Consider the following 7,908-nt stretch of genomic DNA (forward strand, 5'->3'; position numbering starts at 1 on the left):
CTGTCATGACTAGAGAGAGATAAACAAAACAAAGATAGTTCAACTGTTAATTACCCCCCTTGCCACACACACAGCTTAAACATAGTTTCCATCATAAGCAAAAATTTACATTAAAAGGTGACAGGCACTTCCCTTGAAGTCCTAAGTATGAGGTGCATCCTGAAAGTAATTGCCAAATCATTCTACTGCCACTGCAGCACTTGTGTTGTAGGTTCACACATTTCTCTGGTTCATTGTCTTGACACTTCAGCTCAATTTTGTGGTATTTATATTTGTTAGTGATCAGTCAAAATCTTTAGGACAACCTCTGAGCCCAGTGACTGTGAAGTGTGCCCCGTTATGTTTAGTTCCAACACACAGAACATTAAGCCAGCTGAAATTCATCAACTTGTAGACATTTACGGTGAGAAAGTGGATGAGACAGTTGAAGAAACACTCATGACGAAGCATGTGTTGGACAGCCTTCTGTTGTCACTGATGGTATGGGTGAGAAAACACATGGTTCACAATAAGAATGTATTTCAAAAACTGTTTTGCATGACTCAGTCATAAATTGCTTAAATTTTTGTGAATTGCGTTTGAAAAATGCTTTCAAAATTATGTACCTTGGCAGAGTTTTGACATTTCAGCACTGAATACAGTGATAAGGAAGATGAGTTCTTAAATAGAATCGTGACTGGTGATGAAACTTGGGGTCTTCATGACACTCCAAAATAAAATCAACAATCTATGGAGTGAAGGAACTGACAGTCCGACAATCCTCCACCACCCCCAAAAAAGAAATCATAATGAAGTTGCAAGTGCAAAAAGTCAGGTGAAATGGATTCTGCGACCAACAAGGCATTCTGCTTGTTGAGTTCCTTCTCAGAGCTGAAACCATGAAAGCGGTATGATACTGCAAAACACCGAGAGAACTCCATCACACTATTCAAAACAAAAGATGCAAAACTCTCAATCGAATCATTATGATGCTTCATTTCTGCTGGTGGCACTGAAATCCTTACTAAACAATTAACTTGGGAACAGTGAGACCACCTGCCAATCAGTGCTGATCTCACATCTTCGGACTACCACTTTTACTTCATCATCAGTCAGGATGAAGGTGCTTGAACACCTATGATGATGTAAGCAAGTGTGATCAGTATTGGAGGTCTTAACTGGTATTATCTTTCTATGAAAAGGGCATAGAAAAGTTGGATTACTGCTATGACAAGTGTCTGAACAGTGGTGGCTGTTACGGTCTGAAGAAATGTTTTCATGAGTCCTTTCCCACAATGGTACTTACTTTCTTGGCATACCAATGTTGGTATAAAAGTTGACAGAGAACACCTCACATCCTCTTCTTTACAGCAGTCACGCAAAGCCAATATGAACCACCTATTTTCTATCAGCAGCCATGTGGTTGAATCTTCTGGATCATACACAGGGTTATTCAGCTGCCCCTGCCATAACGTTTTATGGAACCTGCAACATCTTCAAGAACCACACCCATGATTTTAATCCTCTCTCCTCTCCTCCCTACATGCACACTATTAGTCCTGAAAAAACAATGAACAGAACCTTTTCGTATCAAAATTAACTACATTACATTTTGTACTTTGCTGGACACCACACTTTCTGTGGCATTGAAGAAAAAAGGCATTTGAATGCCTGTCTTCTACTTTTTGAATTATTTAACAAAAACTATGGCTTCTAGCAAAAATGTATCCCCTCCCAAAAAGAAATGACTACATTAAATTTCCCACAAAGACATCCTGTTCATTTTTTTTTATGTAGGACTAGCAATTTGCACGTAGTGGGTGACAGAAATGAAAATCTTGCCCATGACATTTGTAGGCACTGCAAGTTGCATAAAACCCATGGGTAGGTGTAGTTTAATCATCGTGTACAGGTTTATCATGCCAAAAGAACTAATATAAGATTTCTCTGGCTTCATAAACAGCTCAAGAAACATTTTACACCACATTAATGTATAGTGTTTGCACTTTTCTTAATCAGAAAATCATTTCTTATCGCTTTCCTGACCACAGAAAATTCCTACACACAGCCAACTGTTTTTGTTGTTGTGGTCTTCAGTCCAAAGACTGGTTTGATGCAGCTCTCTATGCAAGCCCACATCTATTTGAACCTGCTTACTGTATTTCCCCCCTCAACAGTTTTCCCTCCTCTCACTCAAATCCCACCAACACCAAATTGATGATTCCTCGATGCATCAGCGTATGTCTTATCAACCAGTTCCTTCTTTTACTCATGTTGTGCTGAAAATTTCTTTCAATACTATGTCCCTGGTAATTTGATTTGCAACTGCATAATTATTCCATTAGCCACCTCTAGGTGCAGTGCAGAGGGTGTCGAGTGCCAGTAATAGTCATCTATCCACTTATTGACTACCTCTGTAACTTAGTGTTCACTGCTGCTGCCTATCATGGCGAGGACGCAGGTTTAGATTCCCTGTACTGCCAGGGATTTTTCTGGGTGAGAGGATTGGGAAAGTGTACATTCACCCTTGTGATGCCAACTGAGGAACTCGAGGACAAGAAAACTGACACAGGCAGGATAGTGGTGTGCTGGACGTCATTGGTAAACGATGACACGGTGGTCGGCCAGTACCAATGGACAGAGTTTACCTTATGTTTTATCCACGTAATCATCAAAATTTCTTCCTAGAAACACATTTCAAAAGATACCATCCTTTTCTAGCTTCAACTGCTTGTTGTTCACATCTCGTTTCGGAGCAAGGCTACACTTCACGCAGATACCTCCAGAAAAGACTCCGTAACATTTACATCCACTCCTAACATATTCCTCTTTCTCAGATATACAGTCCAGCCTGCATTTTATATTCTCTCTTTGTCAGACAAAATCAATTATTTTGTTACCCAAATAACAAAACACTTCTATTATCTTCAGTGTCTCATTTCCTAATCTGCGAGGTTTGTCCGAAAAATACATATAAAAGTTGCATAATAACTTTATTTTGCAATTATTCAGGTATTACAATATGGTCTCCTTCAAAGTGCTCACCCTGAGACGTGATACACTTCTGCCAACGCCATTTCCACTGTTGATAACATTGCTGAAAGTCTTCAGTTGTGATGTTGTTTAGTTGCCATGTCGTTTCCACATCTCCCAATGCCACACCATTACGCATTTTTGGGAACATGAAGAACTCACACGGGATTAAATCCAGTGGTGATTGAGCTTCGGGCCAAAAACACAATGAGCGACATGTGTGCGGGCGCATTCTTGTGATGAAGGATCCAACTCTGGTCGAACTCTTGCCACAAGAGCTCCGAGACATGTCAGAACTTCAACGTAAAAATTTCCGTTCTATCTCTGGCTGGGAGGGACAAACTCCTTGTGAACAATGCTCCAAGAATCAACACTGTCATCACATTGGACCTTGATTTTCGAGACTCTTTTGTTCTCGGTTCTCCTGCTAGTTTCCATACCTTGCTTCGAGCTCCACATCAAATTTCTAAAACCAGGACACGTCTCCAGTGATGACTCGGTTGAGAAAGTCCCCTCGTTCCTCTGCTTCCAACCAATCCTTACAGCACTCAACCCTCTTTGCTTTCTGTTCTGGTGTCAAGAGCTTCGGTACAATTTCTTCATTTCAAGTTTTTGTGAACAATTGTTTTGAGGGTTGACAGCTCGTCAGCAATCATTCTGTCAATCCACGGTCTTTAAGAACACAAGCTGCTGCACACTCCCACCTTCACGCAGAGTGCTCTGACTCTGAGCATTGATTTGATTGATTACAGCAGTAGTCTCACCTGATGGTGACTGCAACCTGTAACATAAAGACATTATTCAACCTTTATACGTATTTTCCGGACAAACCTCGTATAATGGACAATGAAAAACTTCCAATTCTAGTTAGTTATATTAGTTGTTCCATGGATCATGAACACGATTCTTTCATAATGATGTGGAACGTGTCACCTGCCATATTCTCCAGATCTGACTGGGTCAGACTTTTTCCTTTTCCCAAACCGAAAAAAAATACCTCAAAGGATGATGATGATGCAGTGACTGATGCTTTGTTGCAATTGAAATCAAAGATCTTTTCTTTGAATGGTTTGCAGAAGTTATCTGAGCATGCCTCCAAGTGTATTGGTGTACACAGGTATTATATATACAAATAAATTTATATTATGAAATTTCTTTCACTCTTTATTTGTTAGGGTAGAAGCTTTTTCACCCCTCCTCGTACAGCTTTCAAATGCAAACTCGCTGATCATCCCTCGTTATTCATTCCGCATCTCCTGATTCAACTTGACTACATTCCATTATTCTTGTCTTATGTTCATCTTAGAACTGCTCTTTAACACACTACCCATTCCACTGTCTGCCTCCTTAGCTGTGCCTTTCGACTAACTGCCAGCGATTTTTCCTCGGGGGGGGGTGACTGTGACTGGTACAAAATGCAGTCAGTCTTGTGAGGAGCTGCTTGACCGAGTAGTAGTGGTTTCACAGTAAAAAAAATCCTAGGACAGAGGTGTGCTGACCAGCTGCCCCTCCATGTTGCATCACATCACACCACACCACTGGCAGGGGGCAATATGTCGGTTGGTGGAATTTTAGCATTTTTAAAACAACCAACGGAAATTCCAGGTAGGAATGTCAAAAATTTATGATTTTTATCCCTTCCATTCCATTCAACTTATCTTCCAAGACCCTTCCTGCCTCTGATATCAAGAGCTTTATTTCTTCTCTCTTCCTGTGTATTATAAGAGTCCCGTTACTCACTCCAAACAACAAGAAAATATTGAAACGATGTAACACTTGTTTGTCAGAACTGTCTGAAGTGTAATGTTGGGGTATGACACTGTAGGATAGAGTTCCAATGACATTTGTTGCATAACCTAGAAAACAGTATCAACAATCATCGACATGATTTGAAGTATTTTGTGGCTCAGCTCACCATCCAAATATATTTAGAAGTACAATTCATGTGGGCTCTAGGTCATATAGTTTCAGTTAATATCTTGACTTGCTGATGAAACAACATTGTAGCTTTTGATAAGCCCAATTCTCCAAATGTAATCAACAGCTAAACCACATTTCTAAAGCTTTGGCAACTGGCTAAAAAAGAGTCACTGATTTCAAAGTTGCAGAAGTATAAAAGCAAATTACAGTTCATGATTTACACTGAGTTCACGTTACTCAGTCCAACAGATAAAACTGCACTTGGTTCCATGTGACATCAAGTCCAAGACAACTACTCTCATTCAGTAACCTCACTAAAACTATTGAGAAAGTTAACAACGATAGCACAACTCAACTCACGGGTGCAAAGCATCAAAGGTACATTTTTACAATATTAACTTCAGGAACTGTTCTAGTGGTTATAATTTTTCATAACAGTTTCTATTTGACACAGAAGTGCTATGAGGCATTTTCATAACCAAATAATTTGAAACACATGAAATTTATAATCTCAAACATCAAAGAAACAGAAAGAAATTTCAAACAAAATATCAATCCAAAAGGCTTCCATTTTTGAACAGCAGAATTGCAATTATTGAAAAAACATAGCTGAAAATTTAATGGAATCAGATACTTTGTTGGCCAGAATATTTATCATAATCTACTATTGAACAGAAGTCTCTGTGAGACAGATTCATTAAAATCTTCAACCGTGTTGTCTGTAAACATGCTCTGAAGGATCATTTCAGGCTTATCTACATTGTGAGTGTATAGCAGCATGATAAGTTGCCTGTCAATTTGTCATACACCACAGTGACATCATTCAAACAGAGAACCACTACTATGAGACAAACCATCTTCCAGTGGTAGCCTGGAGTCGACAACCTGTTTAGAGCATAAGAGTTGTGGCTCATAGGCACCCACAAGAAATTGCAAAAGAGCTGTGCACTGCCCATTTAGAAGGCAGCTGTATTAGTACAGACCAGACACCAAGTTTTTTCTGAACTAAATCGGGATATTTTTTAAAAACCAAGACTAAACACACACAGGCTACAATTCAATGTTTTTTTACCTTATTGAGATTTTTGCTCACTTTTCAATCTCCTTCATAGAATCTTCTCTTCTTCCTCAATAAAACTGGAGACATGTAAATCACTAAACCATCTTCATTATTATTATTATTATTATTATTTCAGCTTCTAATGTTGCTGCTGGGAAAAGTTTCCTCTCAGCTCACCAAGTGTTCACCATCATCTGAAACAAGACGGAAAAGTTTTAAGAAGTCATAGTTTTCATAACAATGAAAAAAAATTCCTTCCACTAATCAGATTTCAGCTTGAAAAGTTCTTCTCTTCATCCTTGAGAAAGTTCTTTAACTGCACACATTCTTCAAACATAAAATCCCCATCTACAAGAAATAACTTCTAGATATTCTGAAACTGAGCTCTGTTTCACTGTCAGTGAAAATGGTTTGAAAGTCCTGTAGACACTTTCTTCAAAGTCAAATCATTTTTCAACATAGTTTAGACTGTGCTGCAAGTAAACTGCCATTTTGTTGTGGTTTGCCTACTTTGTTCCTTTGTTGTCCTCGGTGTCTACATACTGGCTGAAAACATAGGGGTTGGATGTGCAGTACTGTCTACTGTAAATGATGTAGCCGACAGATGCGCAGTCTTCTACTTTCACATCCTCCCATTAATACACAGTTATGTATGGCCAGTGCACAACTTCCCATTTATAAGTCAACATCGGAATTAAAGTTACATAAAAATGACTGATTTTGCCCTATAATAAAAGATACTAACTAGGAATACTCAATATAAATTAGAAAATCAATTACACAGACAAAATTCAACCTGAGGGGGCTGCCTTTCTCTTTTATGAAAATGCAGATTACAATTCACATATGTTAATGGTAATTAGTTGAAAGTGAAGAAACAAATTTGAAGGAGGCATATTGCAAAACAAGGGGGAAGTAAAAATTAAAAAATTATCCCAGCTTCCTTCGTCACAATTTCTCTTTCGAATGTTTTGATAAGATCATCATGACGACTAAGGCTGCCACAGGGGAAGGAAACTGCACAACCCTATTCAATTTTTTCAGCAGAGAATTACAAAGCACTGTCACGATTGACCTCTGATGCACTACTCGAAAACAATGGCTATTTAGTCAAGTATGGCCACTTAGCGCTGTTAATAAAAGGAGGAGTTTAAGTCAGTAACTCATACAAGACTGCCCCTCATTAGAAATTGGTAATGAGCAATTTGAAGTGAAGACCACATCATTTTATATAATGTTGTCCATTTTTATGTAACCAGGAATTTTATCTATCCCAACAAAGTACAGTTGGGAGTTGGGTTTCCAACCAGATATCTGGGATATCAGGCAACTATGGTCAAGACAGAATCCAAGTCTCCACATTATCAATGTGGCCTCAGATAGCACTAGCATCCCTCCCCCAAAGCATTGGTCTGTGGAGTTGGGTATGGGAAAACACAGAATGGGTACTCAGTCAGCAGAGTAGGATTCCATTCACTGATGCATCCAGGAGTAACCTGACATCTGATGATTGTCAAAGAAAGGTGTGAAAGCAGCAGGAAACTATGAGACTTCAGAAAGAAAGTTACCTGTTACTATGGCAGACTGAGTAACTTTTACTGTATGCTGCAATACAATTCAAAGTGATGCAGATACTACTTTTCACTACAGTCACTAAAACCTGTAAACAACAATTGTAACATCCCACAAACTGTTCAGTTTCTTGAAAATATAGACGTGTGCCGCAGTCATGGAACAATTTGAGGATTGCTGTGTGAATTTCTCCTTTGATGGAAAATCTCTTTCCTGTCAAATATCCACTGAGCTTGCTGGAAAGACTGAATGGTCTTCATCAAATTGTTGGCACTGTTTCACTACGACTGGATGCTACATTGCAAGAATTTCATGGCGAATTTGTGTGCAATTTATATGTTTGG

Source organism: Schistocerca gregaria, unplaced genomic scaffold, assembly GCF_023897955.1.
Source record: "Schistocerca gregaria isolate iqSchGreg1 unplaced genomic scaffold, iqSchGreg1.2 ptg000343l, whole genome shotgun sequence".
Classification (NCBI taxonomy): Eukaryota; Metazoa; Arthropoda; class Insecta; order Orthoptera; family Acrididae; genus Schistocerca; species Schistocerca gregaria.